Source organism: Phyllobates terribilis, unplaced genomic scaffold, assembly GCF_046119375.1.
Source record: "Phyllobates terribilis strain yellow unplaced genomic scaffold, ASM4611937v1 Scaffold_3__8_contigs__length_932513732, whole genome shotgun sequence".
NCBI lineage: Eukaryota > Metazoa > Chordata > Amphibia > Anura > Dendrobatidae > Phyllobates > Phyllobates terribilis.
The window spans coordinates 461,236,139-461,260,583 of record NW_027362763.1 but is presented as its reverse complement, the minus strand read 5'-3'; positions in this window follow the sequence as shown (position 1 = coordinate 461,260,583).

Sequence of the window (24,445 nt, the reverse complement as noted above, 5' to 3'; positions counted from 1 at the left end):
AACCCTGAGTCTGTCCCAGTGGCTGTCCTGTCTGCACAGTCTGATCCTGTTCCAGTGGCCATCCTGTCTGCACAGTCTGAATCTGTCCCAGTGGCAGAACTGTCTGAACCTGTCCCAGTGGCCGCCCTGTCTGCACAGTCTGAACTTATCCCAAGTGGGCACTCTGACCTGCTGAGAATTTTAATTAACGTTGTTGAACCTTGGGGTCAGCTGCTACTGACAGAGGCACCCTGGAGTGGCACCTGGCAGCTACCTGCCACACAAGCCTCATCACTAGAGTGAACATCAGGGTAGCTTGTTAGTCACGCCCCTCCAGGGTTAATCCAGTCTGTGGCACAGTGGGTCCATAGATAGGTCAAAAGTAGTGACATATTCCCTTTAATGTGCATTTACAAGCAATGTACTTAGAGGTCATAAAAATAGCTATTGATTTTAATTGATGTGTGATGATGTAGTTTATTTATAAAGGGACCTGATAAAGAAAATAATAAATTCAGCTATTAAAATCCATAATTTGTCAAAATACTATATTACTTGTTGTATACTAGCTTTATAAAATCATGTTTCCTTTCAGCTAAATGAAATCAAGGCTAAGTGTTACGGGGATAACGTGACAGAGTAGGGCTAGACAATCGCGGCGTCTGGTTTCACAAACTCCTGCACTGGTTAGAAGTACTTCACCATCTTATTAAACAGTGCAGGTTTTTTCCTTGCTAGCAGTGCAAGGATTAATCTGTTCAGTTGAACTTTATGGAGCTTTCCTATCTCAATTGTTTCAGCTGTTCAGTGTTTGCCACTCCCCTCTACTATATATTGTAACGGGTCTGGGAGGCGGAACCTCTGAGCTACTATACAAGGGGGCGGTCCTTGTAAGGGAGCGGGTGGCAATCAGGGATGACGGGCAGGCAGTCACAGCAGGTGACCGGGACAGTCTCTGAGTGGACGGGCTGGAGGTCACGGAAAGTGACCGGGGCAGTCCCTGGATAAACGGGCAGGGAGTTACGGCAAGTGACCGGGGCAGTCTCTGGATGAACGGGCAGGGAGTTACGGCAAGTGACCGGGGCAGTCTCTGGGTAAAGGGTAGGTACGACCTGTGATGGCAGAGCCTCCGGGTAGGCTAGCAGGCAGATGGTAGATGTGTGCTCCCAGGTGAGCAAGCGAGAGTCTCTGAAATGGTAGGTGGTCACAGCACGTGACGGCGAAGCCTCCAGGTAGGCTAGCAGGCAGGTAACAGGTGGGCGCTCCCAGGTGAGTGGGCAGGAGTCTCTGGAAAGGCAGATGGTCACAGCACGTGACGGTGGAGCCTCAAGGTAGGCTAGCAGGCAGGTAACAGGTGTGCGCTCCCAGGTGAGCGGGCAAGCTGGTCCATAGACAGACTGACAGGAGTTGGAAGGCAGACCGTCGGACCTCAGGCTAGCAGGCAGGTGACTGGATATCAGGCAGGACAAAGGCAGCAAGCTGGCAGGAATCTGGCAGGTAACTGGCAGGTAACTGGCAACGGGACCTGAGGGCTGAAGCACAGGTGAGACACAGGTGCAAACAACATTGCTCGGGCACCTCCATTTTGGAGGAGGTGCCCTTTATATGGGAGGTCCTCCGGCAATTGGCCGGGGACTCCTTAGGACGGCGCGCGCGGTCCCTTTAAGAGAGGGGGAGCGCGCGCGCCCTAAGCACACTGCCGGGGAAGAAGCGTGCGCCGGAAGCAGCGGGGAGAGCAGCGCTGGAGGACGCCGCGCCAGGAGCGGGGAGGTGAGAGGGACGGCGTCTCTGCCTAGAACGGGGCAGAGACGTCGATGCTGCAGTACCCCCCCCTTTAGGCCCCCTCTTTTTTAGGCCAGAAAGAAATTTTTCAAGGAGAAGCGGGGCGTTGATGTTCTCCCTGGGTTCCCAAGTTCTCTCCTCAGGACCAAACCCCTTCCAATCTACCAGAAAAAAGGTTTTTCCTCTTACCCTCTTGGAGGCCAGAATACTCTCTACCTCAAAGATGTCATCAGCGGAAACCGGAGCAGGAGGGGCACCTGGATTTTTGGAAAAAGAGTTAAAGACAACGGGTTTGAGGAGAGATACGTGGAAGGAGTTGGGGATCCGTAGGGTGGCCGGGAGTTTTAATTTGTAGGCCACAGGGTTAATTTGCCTGAGGACTTCGAAGGGGCCGATGAATCGAGAACCCAACTTGTAGGAGGGTATTTTGAGCCGCACATGTTTGGATGAGAGCCAAACCTTGTCTCCCGGACGGAATTGGGGCGGATCCAGACGTCTCTTATCAGCATATCTCTTCATCCGCTCAGAGGAGAGAAGAAGAGCGGACCTGGTGTTCTCCCAAATAGTAGAAAATTCGCTGACAAGAGACTCCGCAGCAGGGTTGTCCACAGAAACGGAGACAGGAAGTGGAATCCGGGGATGTTGGCCACCAACTATAAAGAACGGGGATTTGGAAGAGGACTCGCTCTCATGGTTGTTATAAGAGAACTCGGCCCACGGTAGAAGATCCACCCATCCGAGTGGTGAGCATCCACGAAGTGCCGGAGGTAGCTGGACAAGATCTGATTGATCCGCTCCACTTGACCATTGGACTGAGGGTGGTAAGCGGAGGAGAAATCCAGGGTAATGTCCAGCAGCTTACAAGTGGCTCTCCAGAAACGAGAGGTGAACTGAACCCCACGATCCGACACGATGTGGAGGGGCAGACCATGGAGACGGAAGATGTGGCGGATAAAGTCTTTAGCCAACTCGGGTGCAGACGGAAGACCAGGCAGGGGAATGAAGTGGGCCATCTTAGAAAAACGGTCAGCGACAACCCAAATGACGGTACAACCGGCAGAAACTGGAAGGTCGGTGATAAAGTCCATAGCGATGTGTTGCCAAGGAGCAGCAGGTACGGGAAGGGGCAGGAGATGGCCGGCAGGTAGATGTCGGGGAACTTTGTTACGAGCACAGGATGAACAGGCCGCGACGAAGTCTACCACGTCCTTACGTAGGGTAGGCCACCAGTAATGCCGGGCAATAAGTTGAAAGGTCTTTTTTTGGCCAGCATGGCCAGCTAGTTTAGAAGAATGTCCCCAGCGAAGAACCCTCTCCCGATCTGGCACAGCTATGAACGTCTTACCGGGTGGAAGACGAGTTAGATCCAAGGGAGCCATATTCATCACCTTGGAGGAGTCGATGATGTGCGTAGGTTCCTCCTCTTGATCGGAGGACAGGAAAGACCGAGACAAGGCATCAGCTTTGACGTTCTTGTCCGCCGGACGGAAATGAAGAGTGAAGTCGAAGTGGGCAAAAAACAACAACCACCGGGCCTGGCGAGGATTGAGCCTCTCGGCAATTTGGAGATATGCCAGGTTTTTGTGATCCGTGTAGATAATTACCGGGTAGAGAGCCCCTTCAAGCAGATAGCGCCACTCTCCTAGTGCCAATTTGATGGCTAGCAATTCCCGGTCTCCAATGGAGTAGTTGCGCTCCGACGAGGAGAAGATTTTGGAGAAGAAGCCGCACGTTACCATTCTCCCGGTAGAAGACTTCTGGGTGAGCACCGCTCCGGCTCCGGAGGAGGAAGCATCAACCTCCAGGTAGAATTGTTTATTACAGTCCGGATGGTGCAGGACGGGAGCAGAGGCGAAGGCTTTCTTTAGGGAAAGGAAGGCCTCCTCGGCTTCAGGCGACCATATCCTGGGGTTAGCCCCCTTACGGGTAAGTGCAGATATGGGAGCAGTCCGAGACGAGAAGTGTGGGATGAAAAGACGATAATAATTAGCGAAGCCCAGGAATCGCTGTATCGCCTTCAAACCTTCAGGACGAGGCCATTTTAGAACGGAAGAGAGCTTCTCGGGATCCATTTGCAGACCTGTTTGGGAGATGACATAGCCCAAGAACGGAAGGGAGGTCTGATCGAAGAGGCACTTCTCGTATTTGGCGTAAAGGTGGTTCTGCCGAAGCCTAAGCAGGACCTGACGAACATCCCTCCGGTGTGTGGGGAGATCCGGAGAGAAGACCAAGATATCGTCCAGGTATACCACTACGCAGGAGTACAGGAGGTCACGGAAGATGTCATTGACTAGTTCCTGAAAGACCGCGGGAGCATTACAGAGACCAAAGGGCATCACAAGGTACTCGTAGTGACCGTCCCGGGTATTGAATGCCGTCTTCCACTCGTCTCCTTGACGGATACGGACCAGATTATACGCTCCTCGAAGATCCAGCTTGGAGAAGATCCTGGCGCCCTTGAGCCGGTCAAACAATTCGGAGATGAGTGGCAGGGGATATTTGTTTTTTACCGTAATGAGATTGAGTCCTCTGTAGTCAATACAGGGACGTAGCGAGCCGTCTTTCTTTTTGACAAAGAAGAATCTGGCTCCAGCCGGGGAGGTAGATTTTCGGATAAATCCCCTAGCCAGATTCTCTTCAATGTACTCAGACATGGCTCGGGTCTCGGCTGCAGATAACGGGTAGATACGCCCACGGGGAGGAGTGGTGCCAGGTACCAGGTCGATCGGGCAATCGTATGGCCTATGGGGCGGCAACGTCTCAGCTTCCTTCTTACCGAAGACGTCCGCATAGGGCCAGTAGGGAGCCGGGAGACCAGGTAAGTTAGCTGGAGTAGGCTGAGGGCGAAGTGGACGGACCGGAACCAGGCAGGTCCTATGGCAGTCAGGACCCCATCGGAGTACTTCACCGGACCGCCAGTTCAATACGGGTTCATGTGTCTGGAGCCAAGGTAGACCTAGCAACAAGGAGTGAGAAAGTCCGGACAGCACATGGAATGAGATCTCCTCAGAGTGCAGCATTCCCACCTGTAGGGTTATAGGTTCGGTGACGAGCAGGATGGTCTCCGAGAGAAGTCTTCCATCCACGGAAGCAACTGACAATGGCTCCGCCAGGGACTTGGTGGGAATATGGTATCTCTCTACCAGAGACTGGGCGATGAGGTTTCCAGCAGCTCCAGAATCCAGATGGGCGAGTTCGAAGAGACGGTTTTCTCCCCAAGCAATAGAGACCGGTAAGGTCAGAGACGGAGAGGACTTACTTTTGTCTAGGACGACCTCTCCGAGTGGTCCTAGACACTGGCGTTTCCCGGCTTTTCCGGGCAGGAACGGATGAAGTGCTTCTTACTGCCACAATAGAAACAGCTTCCCTCGGCTCGGCGAGATTCTTGGCGAGAACCGACCATCTTGGTCTGGTCGACCTGCATAGGCTCAGGAGAGACAGAGGGAGTGACGGGTTGCTGAAAAGTAGGAGCTAGGCGTGGAAACCTCCTCTCACGGGTGACCTCTTTGGCACGCTCCTGGAACCGCAGGTCAATCCGGGTGGCAAGAGCTATCAGGTCATCGAGGGTGGTAGGAATGTCCCGACCGGCAAGTTCATCTTTAATACGGCCGGACAGACCCTCCCAGAAGACTGAAACCAGAGCGTCATTATCCCAGGCCAGCTCCGAGGCAAGGGTACAGAACCGTATGGCATATTGGCCCACGGTGAGGCTTCCCTGACGGAGGCGTAGCAGAGACGATGCGGATGAGGTCTTCCGTCCGGGTTCGTCGAAGACTTTCCGGAAGGCCGTGAGAAAGGCAGGCAAGTTGGACATCAGGGGGTCTCCTCTCTCCCATAGAGGATTTAGCCAGGCCAGAGCCTCTCCGGTGAGATGGGACATGATGAAGGCAATTTTGGCCCGGTCGGAGTTAAACTGGTGGGACAGGAGTTCAAAGTGCAGGGTGCACTGATTTATGAAGCCCCGAGCCTGAGCGGAGTCGCCTCCGAAGCGAGGAGGTGCAGAAAGCCGGGGTCCGGGGTAGGATACCATAGTGTTGGTGGACAGCGGAGCTGTCGGATTGCGAATCATGGCGCTGGCGGAGGTTGCTGGCGGAGCAGTCAGAGTGTCCAGGCGAGAATTGACATTCTGCAGGTGACCCAGGATGGACTCCTGTTGGGACCTCTGGCGGGACAGTTCATGACACAGGTCCGAGAGCGAGGGAGCTTGGGTGCCACCGGGTTCCATGGCCCGAGCAAACTGTAACGGGTCTGGGAGGCGGAACCTCTGAGCTACTATACAAGGGGGCGGTCCTTGTAAGGGAGCGGGTGGCAATCAGGGATGACGGGCAGGCAGTCACAGCAGGTGACCGGGACAGTCTCTGAGTGGACGGGCTGGAGGTCACGGAAAGTGACCGGGGCAGTCTCTGGATAAACGGGCAGGGAGTTACGGCAAGTGACCGGGGCAGTCTCTGGGTAAAGGGTAGGTACGACCTGTGATGGCAGAGCCTCCGGGTAGGCTAGCAGGCAGATGGTAGATGTGTGCTCCCAGGTGAGCAAGCGAGAGTCTCTGGAATGGTAGGTGGTCACAGCACGTGACGGCGAAGCCTCCAGGTAGGCTAGCAGGCAGGTAACAGGTGGGCGCTCCCAGGTGAGCGGGCAGGAGTCTCTGGAAAGGCAGATGGTCACAGCACGTGACGGCGGAGCCTCCAGGTAGGCTAGCAGGCAGGTAACAGGTGTGCGCTCCCAGGTGAGCGGGCAAGCTGGTCCATAGACAGACTGACAGGAGTTGGAAGGCAGACCGTCGGACCTCAGGCTAGCAGGCAGGTGACTGGATATCAGGCAGGACAAAGGCAGCAAGCTGGCAGGAATCTGGCAGGTAACTGGCAGGTAACTGGCAACGGGACCTGAGGGCTGAAGCACAGGTGAGACACAGGTGCAAACAACATTGCTCGGGCACCTCCATTTTGGAGGAGGTGCCCTTTATATGGGAGGTCCTTCGGCAATTGGCCGGGGACTCCTTAGGACGGCGCGCGCGGTCCCTTTAAGAGAGGGGGAGCGCGCGCGCGCCCTAAGCACACTGCCGGGGAAGGAGCGCGAGCCGGAAGCAGCGGGGAGAGCAGCGCTGGAGGACGCCGCGCCAGGAGCGGGGAGGTGAGAGGGACGGCGTCTCTGCCTAGAACGGGGCAGAGACGTCGATGCTACATATATGCTCATCTCTGACACTTGGGGATTGCCAGTGTTCGTTTTTACTGCCTGGCTCTGGAGTTTGAGGTGTAGTTCGTAGTTGGAATAGGTGTTTGGAGATTTGTTCAGGAGATTGTTGCTTAGAGTTTTGTTTGTGTGCACATCCCCATCTTTGCCTATTTGGTTTCTCCTTCCATTAACTCCCCTGTGTTCCACTCCATTGTTTGGTGAATATATTTTGTGTGATTGTTATTTTTATTTATCCCTGTCCATCTTCCCTTGATTCCCTCTATAGATAAGATATACCCACAGAAATAAGAAGACTAAGTCTTCTGTAACAGAATTACCATATTTTTTGCTTTTTAAGGCGCACTTTTTTCCCCCAGATTTGGGGGGAAAATAGGGATGCATCTTACAAAGCGAAATCACTTTACTAGCTGCGGTGGAGCGGGGTCCCGGAGATACTGCGGAGGCCGGAGATACTGCGGAGGCAGGATGGGGTGTTCGGAGGCAGTAGCTGGGAGATGGCTTCGGGCCTCTGGAGGTGTTTGGTGGTGCGGGGGTTCCGCCAACATTTTGTGGCAGCCAGAGCCCAGCACCTTCCATACTCTCTTACGCGGTGGACTCCGAGAAAATGGCTCCGAAGCCGAGATCTCAATCTGAGCATGCGCCACCTCAGGCGGCCAGTTTCCCGGAGTCTACCACATAGGACAGTATGGAAGGTGTGGGGCTCTGGCTGCCACAAAATGTCTGTAGAGCCCCCACACCACTGAACACCTCCAGCATCTCCTGCCTCCGCAGCATCTCCTGCCTCCGCAGCATCTCCTGCCTCAGCCAGCAGCTACCCTGGGACCCCTCTCTACCAATGCCACCCCGCCCGGTAAGCTGATTATAATATGCACCAGTTTATTAAAAAACATTTTTTCCTATTTTCCTCCCCAAAATTTGGGGTGCATCTTAGAAACCTGTGCGTCTTATAATCCACAAAATATGGTATACTTGATAACTAATAATTGTTTATTCTTTACTTATGAATTGCTTAATTATTATAAATATGGGGTTTGGGAATTGCATTTGCAAAGCCCCTAAAGAATCATTACTATAGAAACTCCCCCAAATAAATTAATTTTTTGAAACGACACATCTCAAAAAATTAATCAAAGTATGGAGTGAGCATTTTGAGCTCATACATATTTTTTTAAGAAGTAAAAGTGCAGTGAATGGTTGCGAATTGAAATCAGCAATTCGTTGTGTCTAACTTGTAGCACTGAGAAAAAACAGCTCTCTATTTATTATGCTGCATGTTTCCCCAATCTTTGGCCTGAATACACAATAGGGCTTTGATTTAAGAGTTAAATACATTTTTGCTTTATTTAGGGATTTACAAAACATTGACCAACAATTGCCAAGGCTCTGTGGAAAAATAAGAAAATAAACCCCCAAGAAGTGACCCAGTGGCATAACTAGAGTCTGATTAGCCCCGGTGAAAAATTTGGACCTAGGCACCTACCTGCATTTTGGTCAGATGTATGGGCCCTTGAAGAATTCTAGATTCCTAAAAGACAAATGTGTTAACACCCTATGCAATGATGTCCCCCATCAGGACCCATCTTGTAAAAATGTCACCATCCCGGCCCCTTCCTGTAATAATGTTCCCCACCCTGGCCCATTTATGTAATAATGTACGCCATCATGGGCCTGTAATAATGTCTTCCATCATGGCCTCTTTTTGTAATAATGTCCTCCATCCTGGCATCATTCTGTAATAATGTCCCCCATCATAAGCCTCTTCCTGTAATAATATTCCCTGTCCTGGTCTAAACCAGAAATAATGTCCCCCATCCTGAGCCCCTTCCTATAATAATGTCCTCCATCCTGTACCTCTTATATTAATAATTTCCCTCATCCTAGGCCCCTTCCTGTAATAATTTCCTCCGCTCTTGCCCCTTGCTGTAATAATGTCCCCATCCTAGACCTTTCCTGTAATAATGCTCTGCATCCAGGGTCCTTTAGGTAATAACTAGCTTTTACCCGTGGCTTCGCTCGCGTGGAATTTGGTCTGCCACATTAAGTTTCGTGACAGATCATTTTAATAGTAAAAAAAAATAATCTTAATAGTAAAAAAAAATAATCTTAATAGTAAAAAAAAATAATCTTATTTAGTTACTCGTACATCCAAAATTTCAGATGTCTAACTTCAAAACTGACGGATTCCATACAATCTTTGAACCCCTATAATATGAAGAGGGAAACTCTTGAGGGTGGAATTATCAAAATTCCTTTCTTAGTGCTCATTTAAGCTATAATAGAACCTATCTGCAAATTTCAAGATGCTAAGTTCAGTGGTTTCGGCTGTGCGTTGACCGCTAGGTGTGTCAGTTAATCATGTTAACAGTTTTATATAATCTTCGCCTGTATGGTGTGTTTATAAAAAGTAGCCCTATGTCCTTCCCCAGGCTTGAAATTATCCATATCAAATTTCATCACAAACGGATTACTAAACACTAATTAATAAGCAGGACGGACTGAAGTTACTTGCATTTAATATTGTTCATGTTAGTAAAGAATTAGTATGTAATTGGAATAATGGACATCTGCACGTAATTTATCTATGTGTTTTTACTGCAATATACTCCTGTAAACTATGTTATTTGATTTCTTTCGTTCAGCGAAAATATGTAGATTTTGTGATTTAGAAACACGTGAGCAAGCTACGTATAGCTGACCGTGGGAAAAACAGGGAGTGCCTAAATGTATCCCCGCTACCTTCAAAGTTTGCCCTTGCTATTTATTGATGGTCATTGAAAATGCAACTTTAAGTGGGAACTGCAAACGTTTGAAATTAAAGGGTAAGTTATTGGGTATTATTGGGATGCGTGGTATAAGAATATTTTCACCCTTAGCTTCTCCAGTTAAAATTGTGGCCTTTACAATGTGCCAGCCTAGTTCAGTGACTCGCAATCTAGTGCCATTACATAATCTCGGGGCGTCCAAGTTGCGCATTAACAAAACGGGTATACCGACCTTTGATTCGAGCTTATGAGATGGGACCACGGATAGCTCCAAAGAGTTAAACTCCATGGGGTAACTTGTACAGTCTTCAGATGACATGACTGTGTCGATGGAGTTGTATGTTGTTGCATCGCTGGTTACTTGGTCCAAGATAATTTTACTGATTTTTGCAACTGTTTCATTTCTTGGTGCTAGTATAGTTCTTTCACATAGCCAATTTTCATCGTGGATGTTTTGTTGCAAATTTGGAAAAACTTGAGCAATAAGTGCGTCTTCCGAATCCACAACATGACAAAATTGGTTAGTGAATAGAACCATACCTTCTTCGTCAGTTTCGATTCGACCTTCACCGATCTCGAGCAGTTTCTCAGCGTACGCGCCCGACTCTAGATCACTGAATAACTGGACACGCATGTTGGTGGTGAGGTGCAGCTTTTCAACTTTGGTCCATAAATATGAGGATTTCAGACATGCGATAATTTCGTCTGCTGCAGTGCCTCGCTCGATGACAGGCAAAGTTTGCCTAAAGTCCCCAGCCAATAAAACAACCACACCACCCATTATTGTTTGTTTACTGTGTAAGTCTTGTAGACAACGATCAAGAGCTTCGATGGCGCGTTTGTGTGACATTGTGCACTCGTCCCACACGATTAGTTTGCACTGTTGCAACAGGAGGCCACGGGCGCTGCTCTTGCTGATATTACACTATGGGGTTTCTTCGTTCACCAGATTAAGAGGTAATTTAAAGACGGAATGTGCCGTCCGTCCACCGCTTAGCAATGTTGCAGCAATTCCAGAGGAAGCCACAGCTAATGCAACATTATGACCGCTACGAATTTTTGCTAAAAGTAAATTAAGCAAGAAAGTTTTTCCTGTACCACCCGGGGCATCAAGGAAAAAAAGTCCGCCTTCACCATTCTCAACTCGTCCTACTATTTTGTGATAAATCTCTCTTTGATCAGGTAGCAAACGTGGCTCAGTTTCGCAATCGTGAGCGTCTAACTGGTTGGTATCATAGCTTAGCTCTTTTATCAACTCGTTCGACAGCTCTACTCTACGCCACGGTGAGGGTAGACAAAAATCGGACAATTTCTTTCCAGAAATTATTAATATTTTGTCCTCGATAAGCCCCAACGCCTCATTGAAACAGAGATCATCATTAACGTGATCCATTCTTTCAAATCTGTGCATGATATCCTCTGATAACGCAGTTTTATACTTGTGCCAGAGTTGTAGAGGATTGGATAAACCGCAAGTGCATATCAATATGGCAAACAGCTCTCTTATTTGCGCCGGGGTGCGACATAGCACGGCCTCTTCTAAGGTGGTATCCCAGTGGTTATCATCTTCCAACAACCCCATCTTCTCACACACCTGCCGAAAAGTTGCAAATGTTTTTAAATCCGAGAAGTTGGTTGGACCCCTTATTACATTCAGCAGCATACGCAAGCAATAACATTCAAAATTGCTAACGTGCACCGTGTAAATGCGACCTAGAGCGTCTCCTGTTTTCACACCTGGCCAGCCATCGACAGGTGTTCCTTGTAAACGACGTTTCCATTGCTTCCGTGCCACATTCCAAGTATAGTAGCGAGGCATGTCAATGTAAAGTAATGTTTTTGCAAACGTATCACTTTGGCACAACAGGAAAAATGCAGTTAGTGTAGTTTTAGGTGGTGCTTCTAATCTCTCTCTAAAATTATTTTCCATAGAGTAAACCCTCTCGCCATTGGGTAAATGAATCGCGAGATGAGTGACGGTTGGGTGTCTCTCGTGCAGAGGCAGACCTAAGATCCGCCACGCTGCTTCGTTACTACTTACATATCGGCCGGTTCTAAAGGTCTGCACCTCATCTCTTGGGTCAATGTTAACATTCCCTTGCTGGCGGATGTTAAAAGTAGCCTGGTCGCTACCCTTATTAATATATTTACAAATATATTTTATAGCCTGTACCGTATTATAGAACTCTACATTTAAATGAGAATTAAAAATTTTTGATAAGAGTGGAGAATATGGGACCACCCAGCTATTGTCCACCAATATTTCCTGTGTTCCTCTACGGGTTTTTATAATCGTCGTGCGTCCACCATTCTCTGGTGCTCTGCGCCTGTACAAAGGATAACCTTTGTCATTGGTTTGAGTATCTTTTAAAAGCTTCCTCGGATATTTTTTGGTACATTTTCCTTCCTTCATGCATGGCGATGAAGAATTGAATGTACCACATGGCCCGTGAATCATATTCTTTGTCACTGTATCATAGAGCTTTTGATCGGTTTCTGGGTTTGGTATCTCAGCACATATGATTTCGTCAATTTGGTTCGGATGCAATTTTTCCTTTAACAACAGCAGTAAGTGCACATGAGGCAAACCTCGCTTTTGCCACTCGATCGAGTACATGAAGCATTGCATATCACCAAATATGTTACCTTTTGTAAGTAGAGCTACCAACTTCTGTACTTTTGTTCTAAATACTCGAGCTGTTAAGTCATGTCTGTCCGTTGAATTTTGACCAGCCATAAGCTCTTTGGTGATTTCTGGCCAAGCGGGGTTGCAAGTCATTGTAATAAATAAATCAGGCCTCCCATAATTACGTACGTATGTGAATGCATCTTGTGTGTATTCGTGTAAGTATCTCGGGCTATTTACAAATGATGACGAGATAATCACCATTTGACCTAAGTTATTTGGATCCAAATCCGCATCATTTCTTATTGCATCTTGGAAGTGAATATAATTTTATGCGCGCAGTTTTTTTTGATTTAAAGAAATGAACCTTAAGCGCTCAGTTTCCATCTTTACATACATGTCGACCAGAAACTGATGAAGTAGGAGCCTACACTTAAGCATCAAATTAAAATCGCTGCGACGGACCATCAAGTGAAAGGCATAAAAATCTTTGCAGGACACCTTTTTGCTTGGCATTGCTTGTTTGGTAATTGGATTTATCTGAGGAATATCAATGCTGTACCCCTCTTGTCCTTTCCAAAAAATTATTGGGTACTCGAGAGCGTCATAGAATCTATGTGTATCGGGAACCCTAGTGAGCATGCCATCGCGCGGCTTCGCAACGATGTCCCGAGACATAGTTTGTTCGCTACTAACTATTACAGCAGCTATTTCATTTGTAGTAGGGGCATTGAATCGTCTCTCATGTTGACCACGTGGTACACGGTCTGGGTGAATCACTACTTTGAAATGATAGTCATTGATCATTCTGTCTCTAGCCGTTTTAAATTCATGGACCAAAATGTTGTGGTCGTGAAGTACTCGTTGTAATTTTTTAACTATGTTTCTATCTACGCTTTTCACGCACTCAGTACGCCTGTTGATTTGTTCTTCTTCGTTACCTGTGAAATAAACTTGTAAAAATTGTGGTTGCGAAATGGACGTAGGAATTAAAGAACCGATACGGTGGTATACTTGTCCTTGTATTGTAAAGGTCGGGCAAAACCCTGGCATTGAGACAATTTGATCTGCTCCAAAAGACGTCATATGAAAGCACATGTTGTATTTTCTTATATTATTTAGAAAAAGGCGAAATTCATCAGTTTTATTACAGAAAAGCTCTTTTAAAGGTTGAACTGGCTCGTCTATATAAGGAAGAGCTACTTTACCGCCCAAACAACACATACCTGCTGCTTCCTCTTTCCACTTAAGAGCTCCACAATATTTGCAATCTATGGTCATTGCTTCTATTTTTATAAGCTTGTGAGTTTCATAATCAAGAGTCTCGTCATACTCAAATGCAGCTTTATTAAACAATATCCATGTATTTCTTGTAAATGTTTGACGTCGCTGTGCTGCCCTTTCAGCAACAGTGCGTCTGCGAGATTCGGCCATTTCATAAGTTTCAGTGGCTCTTTGGGACCCCATGTAAGTTGCTTGCTGCTGACGTCGAGCTTGGGACTGTTCTGGAGTTTCAGCAGCCTGTTGAGACGCCAGATACTCCGCATGCTGTTCATGTCGGGCTTGGGACTGTTCTTGAGTTTCAGCAGCCCGTTGAGATGCCAAAAACTCCGCATTCCCTTCACGTCGGGCTTGGGATTGTTCTGGAGTCTCTGCAGCTCTATGTGCCGCACAACGCACCGCCTGCTCAAGCCTTCGTTGCTCGGCTTGTTGAGACGTCTCATCACGTCTAATTATTTTCATAGCTCGGGCTTTATTAGAGCTTTGCGAAATGTTAGACTTACGCTTTCGCGGCATTTTTATAAGTACTAATTACAAAATAGGTACTTAGTAAAGTTCAAACAAAATACTAAAACAATCTAATTAGTTATATTACGATCGCTGTACAGACGATATTAGTTGTATATGATTGGTCTATGAGGAGCAGCTGTGGCGCGGTTACCCATAGCAACCATTCCCAGTGCTCTGTGGGAGCTGAGAGCAGCCTGCTGGTGCTGTGGGTGACATGCTGCGCTGCACACACACAGGGCTGTGCTGCACACAGGAGGGGAGGACGCCATTTGTGTCGAGGTGTTGCCGGTGCTGTCAGGTTGCAGTGTGTGCATCCTCCATGGAGCCGTGCTCAGGTTACTGCCCCTCCCCATGTGTGAGTCACTTCCCCTCCGCCCAGGTGAGGCGCTCGGAACTTTCCCGGCTGCAGCAGCTGGCGCAGGTATGCGCATGTTTTATTATACGGTGTTATGTGGAGGGACAATGGCGGCAGGGACCCCCTGTGTGAGGACAATGACGGCCCGGTGCCCTCGGGCAACCTGCAGGAGGAAGCCTCACACTCCCCCCGGGCTGTGAACGTGTAGTTCACTAGTAACCTGTTCCTGACATATGGGCTGTTTTCTGTGTTTTTTTTTTTTTTTTTTTTTTTTAAGTCTGAGAAAATGTCATAAATTATCCTTCTCCCTTCAGCTGTTTCCAGAGTGTAATGTATCAGGGTGAGCTCATGACTGACAGCTGCCAAAATTTCTAGGAAATGTCTGTCCCTGGGGGTCGTGTGTGAACCCCCTGTGCCACACTTGTACCTGGCCACGGTATATGATCACCCCTGTATTCTGACTGTGCACAGGCGGCAACTGTGACCTCACTATACAATGATCCACTATGGGCAAATTATTGTATTATCAATCTCTTCTGACTGCTGTAAATCAGCCATTTAAATATCACCTGTGTATGTGTGTATATAAGATAGCTCTCAGAGGCCAGATTTTTTTCCGACTTAATTGACATGTATCGTTATATTATGACCAAAATTACATAAAATCATTACAAATTGTAGCCTATATGTTATTCCGATGTATAATCTATATTACTGTAAAGTTTCATGCAAATCCGTCCAGTAGTTTTTTCGTGAAAGAGTAACAAACATACATACTCACAAACTTTCGCATTTATAATATTAGTAGGATGTCCCCCATCCTGGGCCCCTTCCTGTAATAATAATAATAATTTTTATTTATATAGCGCCAACATATTCCGCAGCACTTTTCAATTAAGCGGGGACATGAACAGACAATAAATTCAATACAAGGTGAGACAGTTTAAACAGTTACATCAGGAGTGAGGTCCCTGCTCGCAATCTTACATTCTACAAGGAAAAGGGGGGACACAATAGGTGAAAAGTGCTTGTTCTTTCAGGTCTGGCAATTATAGTAAATAGGGATTTTCATATATAGCTGCATGATCAGGTCATCAACCCATATGTTTAAGTGCAATAATAAAGTATTGAGTGCAGTTATCGTGTGCATGGAGGGTGTAGAGACAGATAAACAGTAGGGAGCAGATTCTGAATAGTATTTAGGCGGGAACAGGGGAAAGTTAGTTTACTTGGTATTTGAGGTGGTAGGCCTGTTTAAAGAGATGGGTTTTTAAAGCACGCTTGAAGACATGGGGGCTAGGTATCAATCGGATTGTCTGGGGTAGAGCATTCCAGAGAATTGGCGCAGCATGGGAGAAGTCTTGGAGACGGAGGTGCAAGGTTCGGATTATGGAGGATGTTAGTCTTAGGTCGTTTGTGGAACTGAGGGCACGTGTAGGACGATAGACTGAGATGAGAGAGGAGATATAAGGTGGTGCAGAACTGTGGAGAGCTTTGTGGGTGAGAGCAATGAGTTTATATTGGATCCTGTAGCGAATGGGTAACCAGTGTAATGACTGGCACAAGGTGGAGGCATCGGTGAAGCGGCTGGACAGAAATACGACCCTGGCTGCAGCATTCAGAACAGATTGGAGAGGGGAAATTTTGGTAAGAGGGAGACCGATCAGAAGAGAGTTGCAGTTGTCCAGACGAGAGTGAATAAGAGCGACAGTCAGAGTTTTAGCAGTTTCAAAGGTGAGAAAAGATCGGATTCTGGAGATATGTTTAAGATGCAGGTGACAAGAGCGAGTGAGTGATCGGATATAGGGAGTAAAGGAAAGGTTAGTGTCGAATATGACCCCAAGGCAGCGGGCGTGCTGCTTGGGAGTTATGGTTGAACCCTCCAAGGTAATTTCGATGTTAGGTAGAGTTAGGTTAGGAGAGGGGGGAAACACAAGAAGTTCAGTTTTGGAGAGATTCAGTTTAAGATAGAGGGAGGAAATGATGTTAGAGACAGCAGACAAACAATCCTTGGTATTTTGTATTAGGGTAGGGGTGATGTCAGGGGAAGAAGTGTATAATTGGGTGTCGTCAGCATAGAGATGATACTGGAACCCAAATCTGCTGATAGTTTGTCCAATAGGGGCAGTGTATACAGAGAAGAGGAGGGGGCCTAGGTCTGAGCCCTGTGGAACTCCGATAGTAAGGGGACGAGGAGAATGTCGGGTAGTAATGTCCCCTGTCCTGATCTCAACCATTAATAATGTCCATCACTTTCTCCATCAAGACACATGCTACTTCCATCCAGGAGATGCCAGGAGCTGCAGCTGGCCCACTGCTAGAGAAGATATGGGAGGAGACTGAGGCTGCTGTGATCATATTGTATAAGGGCTGTGTTGGATATCATGGTGGATATTGTTGAAGAATAAAACAAAAGGCTGTTATTAAGTTACTATTACTGCAGTGTATCTCAGAATAATGAATCCACGGTCACATTCAGTGACTCTACAAGTACAGCACTTTCCTATAAATCACTTTGATCTTCGTATTATTACTCATAGACTGTGACTAACACTTTTTTTTTCAATCTGCCTGATCACTGAAAGTAGTCAAATTTGTGTGGACCTGCTCATTTTAGTAAATTCAACTCAAAGTGGATCCTCCATAGATCAATCTGCTCATCTCTAGAAGTAACAAATATTGTCACCATATTGTGACAATATTTATTACATTTTGTTATTTCATATTATCAATATTCCTAAAATTTTTATTATGCCTTTGCTTATATAGCTTCAACATATTTCGCAGCGCTTTACATACATTATCATCACTGTCCCCATTGGGGCTCATAATCTAACTTCCTTATCAGTATGTCTTTGGAGTGTGGGAGGAAACCGGAACACCCAGAGAAAACCCAAACAATGAGAGAAAATGCAAACTCCTTGCAGATGTTGTCTTTTGTGGGATTTGAATCCAGGACCCAGTGCTGCAAAGCAACAATGCTAACTACTGAGCCACTGTGCCAATATAAAATGCCCAAATAATACCGCCATATCGTAACCATATAGTCCCACCACAAAGTGTCTGAATATAAACACCATATTGTTTGAACTAAGTCCGCTATACCATGAACAATAATACCAAAAATACAACATATAAAGGACAAATGCTGTCTCAACATGACCAATACATATCGCCAGCATATAGAATGGTGACTAAATAATAACACCATACTGATAACAAAAATATTTTGCTAACACTAATAGAACCACCAGTGACAATTTTACACAAAAGCATTGGAGATAGTATTAATGTATAACCTACAAGTAAATCCAGTGAAATGCTAGTGATGGTTCCAACTGAAGTAATTTATTTTTGCTTTTCTTTGGTGTAGAACTATATGGCTGTGTGCCCACGATGTGTTTTTAAAGCGTTTCCGCAGCGGCAATTCCGTAATCGCAGCGTTTTCGCCGACATTGACTTGCATTGAATCGCTTAATATCCGCATGACTACATGTGCACATGCGGATATTAAGCGATTCAATGTGCGGATGTTACCCGGGTCTGGAGAAGAGGAGACTCTCCTCCAGACCCGGGTACCATAGTACCTGTTAAAAAAATAAATAAAAAATAAAAAATAAACATTATACTTACCTTCCGATGGCCCCCGGTCTCCGGTACGGTGCGTCCTGGCTCCCTAGCGGCTCGCGATGATCTAAAAGGACCTTCCATGACGTAATTTAGTCATGTGACAGGTCACGCGACCGCTGATGTCGGCGGTCACCTGACTTGTTACATGACCACCACGAGCCGCCCAACACACCGGACACACCGGAGAAGGAGACCAGGGGCCATCAGAAGGTGAGTATAATGTTTATTTTTTACTTTTTAACATTCTTTTACTATTAACTTGGTCACACTATATAAATCCATGCCGGTTGCATGGATTTATATAGTGTGACCAAGTTGTCAAGCACTTTTCCAAGTGATGCTAAAATCGCTTGGAATAGCGCTTGATAACCCGCATGCAGAAATCGCATGTGAAAAATGCGGGACGTACGCTTGCCCCTGGGGGAAAAACGCATGTAAAATCAGCATGCGTTTTTTTCTGCCAAGGAGATCCAGAAACGCTCAGGAAAAAATCTAGAGCATTTCTGCATCATGGGCACATAGCCTATGACTTCTAGAAATGACTCGTCTCTGCAGAATGCATCACCCAGATATCTATGGCTGATCACTTTTAGAGCACCCTCTCCATTCTTTCCCTATATTCTACACTGCGAGGGATGAAGAAGAAAAGTGCTACATTGCAGCCCTGGTGCCCTTTATGGTAATCAGAGGTTCTCTTTGTTTCCCCAACAGTAAAAATACCCCTAAAATAAAATATATTACAGTAGGGTTGTTCTCCTGACAGTAGAAATGTCCTCTTCTGTGGCCCCTATGCTGTATACATATTTTTTCCACTTTTGTGGTCCCTGTACAATAGTAAAATTCCTGTTTATGCCAACATATAGCAGTAATGTCTGTCTTTTTGCCTTAATATAATAGTAATGTTCTCCACCCCAGTGACATCCTTACAATAGTAACTTATACCTTTTATGCCTATACAGTTGGAATGTCTCAAATCGTGGCTCCTCCCTTAATAACTAAAAAAGTATGCAATCACGTTGGAGGGCATTATTAACATATGGGCCATAATATTGGATATTACTATTGCATGGGGCCATAATTTATGATATTTATACATAATTATGGCCCCTTGAACTAATAAAGTCTCTCCTTGCGGCCTCATACATTTATAAAGTCCCTCATTGTGGCACCATTCACTAAAAATGTCCCCTGTTTTGTCCCCCATAAAGTAATAATGCCCCCTCCCCCATTTTGGCACCCATGCACTAGCAATATCCCACATTGTGATCCTCATACAATAAAATTATCTTCCATAGTGGTCCCAGACAGTAATTATTTCCCACAATTGGCCGCCATACAATAATATTGGCCCCTAATTGTCCCCCATACAGTATATACTTTCATATATCAGGTTTTTACAAATGTAGCAATGCCTTTCAACTTTTATATCTTTTTACATTTTTTATATATATATTTTTATATATTTTTTATTTACTTTTCAAAAATTTGTTTAATTCCTGTAGCGTACTTGAACCTGTAAATGATTTTCTCCTATGCAACTTAGCCCAAGACTGGGATTCATAATAGTAAAATTGATGACAAAGGTGGCCTTTGTAGACCTCAATGGTAATCCAACTGTACTACATGATCTGATTGCCGATAGAGCAAATGAATGTGCAAATGTAATGGAACCATTAAAATGCAGTTGTTGGTTAAACAATAAAGATCTGAGCTAGCTCCGGTCGCAGCTGATAGAGGCAGTTGGTGGCTGTATAGCCAAGTCAGCATCCACTGTGTATGGAGTGTGCTCAATTCCTGAGACCTCTCCATACACAGTAACCCAAAACATGAAGTACTTGTATCTTCTACATTGGGAAGAAGTTGAATGGCCTTGGAACCCTGTGTGACAAGAAATTATTGGAAAACAATTTTTTTTACTAAAAGTGATCATAAGACAGTTGCTCTGCGAAAGGTAAAGATTAGTTTAGACTAAAATAAATACAAAAGTGGGAGAAAACAAATTGATTTACATTCTTTAGAACAATCAGAATTCAATATTTTGATCAACACTGTAGGGAAACAGAGGGCACCAGATCAGGTAATCTGCTCACCTGAGAGAGTTGTGTAGGTCCATTCTTTGTGAAAGCTCAATAATGGTTGCTGCTGCCCCATGGCTGGGGGATGAACTCCACCAGGATGATTGAACGAAAATACAATTCATGGTTTTGAATGATCCTTGATCCAATATATAAAGAAGCTGTGTTTATTCCAAAATGCTTTTCCACACTGGACTGGCGTCTTTCTCAAGTATAAAAAACAACTGCACCAGTACAGTGAATTGTCTTTTCCTTCAGAATTCACTATTTAGCTCTAAATAAAGTTATGATTAATTTCTGTCAACTATAGTACCTATATAATACACTTGAATAAATGTATATTATTTGTTAATTAATTAGCAAGAGGAACACATTGATAAAACAATACTAGCTTTGTTACAAAACTCCCTCCTTCTTAACAAATGTAAATCCTTATACCATGCTTCCTTTTATATTTTGATTTCTACAGAGATCTGTAATATGTGTTTTTTGCTAATAAGTACTGTATGTATCTTCTGAAAAACAGTCCACTAGATGTTGCTCAAAGACAAGCAAGAAAAAATCCTATTTACAATAGTTACTTTAAAATATTTTAAACTTTTTTAATGTGGATAAACTGAAGTTTTTTTTTTCAAGTACCATTATTAAAATACACTTTGCAATCTGTCAAAAACTGAAAAAATGCATAAACAAAGTGAAGTAGGAGGGCCGTGACTGAATTATGCCATATTTTTTCCATAATATAAAAAATTATACAGCATCTATATTTTATTGTTTTGTGAATCTATAGGAAATCTTGATGCTATCATTTTTCTTAAAGGAGCTGTCTATCTGGACATCCTCTTTTCCAAAAGTGAGATCACTGATACTGTTCTGCAACCAAATTGGTTCACAGACAAAAACAGTTGAACTGAACTAATTTTGTGGTGCTAAAAATGAGCATTTTGCTTACATTGGCTGATTGGCTCTAATTTTCAAGAGTCAGAGGAGATTGTAATTACTTATGGCACCTTTCTTGCAGGCTTATAGAAAAATTGTGCCTTATTGCATTATTAGTAGCAAGCCTGTTACATCATCTATTTAGTTTATTGAACCTTCAGCATCCTATTATCTTAGGATGACCAATCAAAAAATGCCAACTCAGCTCCGATGACACAATTCTAATTACAGTTGCATCACCTACTTTTAAAAATGCTCTCTGTGTAAGGTATAAAGTTTTAGGGTTTCTTAGTTTAGCTTCTTAGCATATTGACATGTTTCTATATGTTTTTTTCAGATATGCCTCGTTCTTGCATTAACAAAGGGGATAGTTTTTGCTACATATGTGAAGAAGTCATTTTTGTGTTCTCAAAGGCAAAACTTGACTATCATGATAAGGAAAGCCTACTGTTACACGCACGTCGCTAGGTTCAGATAGGGGCGAGACAGGTTACATGAATTCTTTGGAATCCTGGGGAAATTGTTACTCAGAGCGACCATAGACCATATTCTGCAGCTTCTCTCAGGCACACAGGGATATTGACCCTCAGGCACAGACACGTAGGTTGTTTCACTTGCTGACCAGACACACTTGACAAGAGTCCTCATAAACGGTAGAACAGTAACATTTAATAAGAAGCTGCACGGTCAGTGCAAGTTAGGTCTTATGAGTAACAGGCTCCAGTGACAAACAGTACAGTTTCCTTAGCAGCAAAGCAGTTCACAGTCTTCCCAGTAGTACAGGACAGCACAGTTCTAATGCAAAGGCACATTAATGAACACAGCATTCTTTACAGCACAGTGAGATGGAGGAGGGGTGGAGGGAGATGATCCTTGTGACACCATTTCTTCCAGTCCTTATCTTTCTGCCTGACAATACCCTGCACTGTTAGATCAGGAACTCTACCTGACCTTTGCTTAGCTTCACTCCTGACTTGAATCCTTTTCACTTGCAGCGGCGCTTCTGTGAGATATAGAACACACACCACCTTTCTCTTCGGCTCCAACCAGACAGTAAACAACTTTCCCACAATCACTCTGGGGCTCTGCTAAAACACTCCCCTTCTCCTGTGACTGTGTTAACCCCTCTAGTTGCTGGATGCTTCTGGAGCACAATACTTTCTGTCTCATGTGCTTGTGTTACTTCTAATAGTTGCTGAATGCTTTTAAAGCAACAGCCCTACTGCTGAATGTCACACTACAACCTGTATTTTGGCTGCAGAATAAAAGATCAGAACATGAGTTGGACTGCACATATATGCTACAACAGATGTGCATCACATCTTAACCAGTGATTGCATGGGAAGAGACAATCTATGCCTTTTGCAGTCCCAATGATCTGGAGAGAGCCAACCAATCACACTACCAATTGCTATCTCTGCATGGTGCCCCCCCCTTTAGGAAAGGAGTTTCAAGGAAGAAGAAGTGGATTTTACAGTATCCAAACAATTCATCTGCAATACGACCAGTACCACATACAGAAGAAGTGCCATTTCCAAAAGCACGAGAAACATTTTCAGTTGAGTGAAGTGAGGAAAAAGAAGGTGCTTGGTATCATTAAGCATTTTCCTCTCATGACCCAGACTTTCTATCAATAACCTCGACTGAACCACACCTTTTAACACAAAGTGAACTGAATTTGAGATAGAGATTTGGATCTGCCCAGTAAGGCTGAGCTCTTAGGTTTCCAGGCTACAGCAGTGGAATCTCCTAGTGGGTGATGTTTGGATTTTTTTGTTGCGCAACCGTGATAAAGATCTTGTCCAATATTTCTTCATGGGGGGCAATCTTGTGGCAAGCAACAACATCAACATTTTAATGGAAGCTCTGAAGATAAGTCATAATCCAGAGGAATAAAGGCTGTTAAAGAGTGATGAGCGAGCATGCTCGCTACTGCTCGGTGCTCGCCCGAGCATCTCACTGCTCGAGATGCTCGGCATTCGGCGAGTATTTCTGGTGTTGCTCGGTGGGAGCTCGGGTCCCCTCCCTGCATGTTTGGTGCTCTTTACAGAGCCAATGAACATGCAGGGATTGTCTGTCACTCACTGTAATTCCGCAGCCATGTTGGTTGTGGCATTACAGTGATTGGCTGGCCACATAGCGTTATTAGGTCTATATCAGGCCTTGCACCGCCGTGCTCGTCACAGTCACTCAGGAATCAGACAGTATAGGGAGAGGTGCTGCTGAGCTAGGGAGAGATTTGCTTGTTTCTAGTTAGTGTAGGTATGTCAAACTATATTAGAGACACATATCCATCTCAACAAACAGTCCTTCTGTGGACTAATCCATTTGCAGAGGTATCAGGCAGGCAGTGTATATAGGCAGGCAGGCAGTGTATATAGCAGACTGCAGTGCATATAGCACAAGAGGCTCCATTCCAGTTTTGTCTGCTGCTGCTGTCTCAGTGGCCAGAATAATTTTTTTGGGATCTTAATTCTCATTATTTGCTTTAAAAACAATCCAGAGAACACCATTTTCCTGTGCCATTTGCTTGTTGGCACTGTTGGCACTGTAGAATACAGCCAGGTCCTTTCCATATTGCAAAGCTAAAAATCCAGCTATTTAAAATTGTGGTTTGTCAGTCACACGGATCACAAATAATTAAGCTAAAAATATTGCCATTTTTGGCCTCCATTGAAATTTTGTTTCAGTGTCTCAGTGAAGCTATTGACACAAATTTGCTGTTCAAAATAGTTACTTACAGGCAAGGTATTTAAAACTGTTTTCTCCAGCACACAGATCACATATACATTTTCAGAAAATATTGCCATTTCTGGCCTCCATTAAAAATTTGTTTGCGTGTCATTGAAGCTATTGACACCAGTTTGCTGTTCAAAATAGTTACCTACAGGCCAGCTATTTAAAACCGTGTTTTTGTAGTGAGCTTGGAAGATATTGTCCTCCATTTAAAATGGGCAAGGCACGTGGAAAGGGACGGGGAACTGGACAAGATGGTGATGGTGCATGCAGAGGCCGATGCCGTGGGCAAGCTGAAATGCAGTGTGAAAAGGTTATCGGTTGGATAGCAGATAATGCTTCCAGTCACTTAGCCATCATCACCACCACCCTGTCTTCTACACGGTCAAGTCTCAGTAGCCGTGAGTCTGGACCGCATATTCCTCACCCTGAACCACCCTCCTCACACCATGTCGAGTGCCCAGAGACAACTGATCCCACACTTGGACAATCTGAAGAGCTGTTCACTTTTCCATTTATAGATTCAGTCCTCTTGTCCGGTCTACTTAAAGTGGGGCAAGAGGGGATCACAATTGCC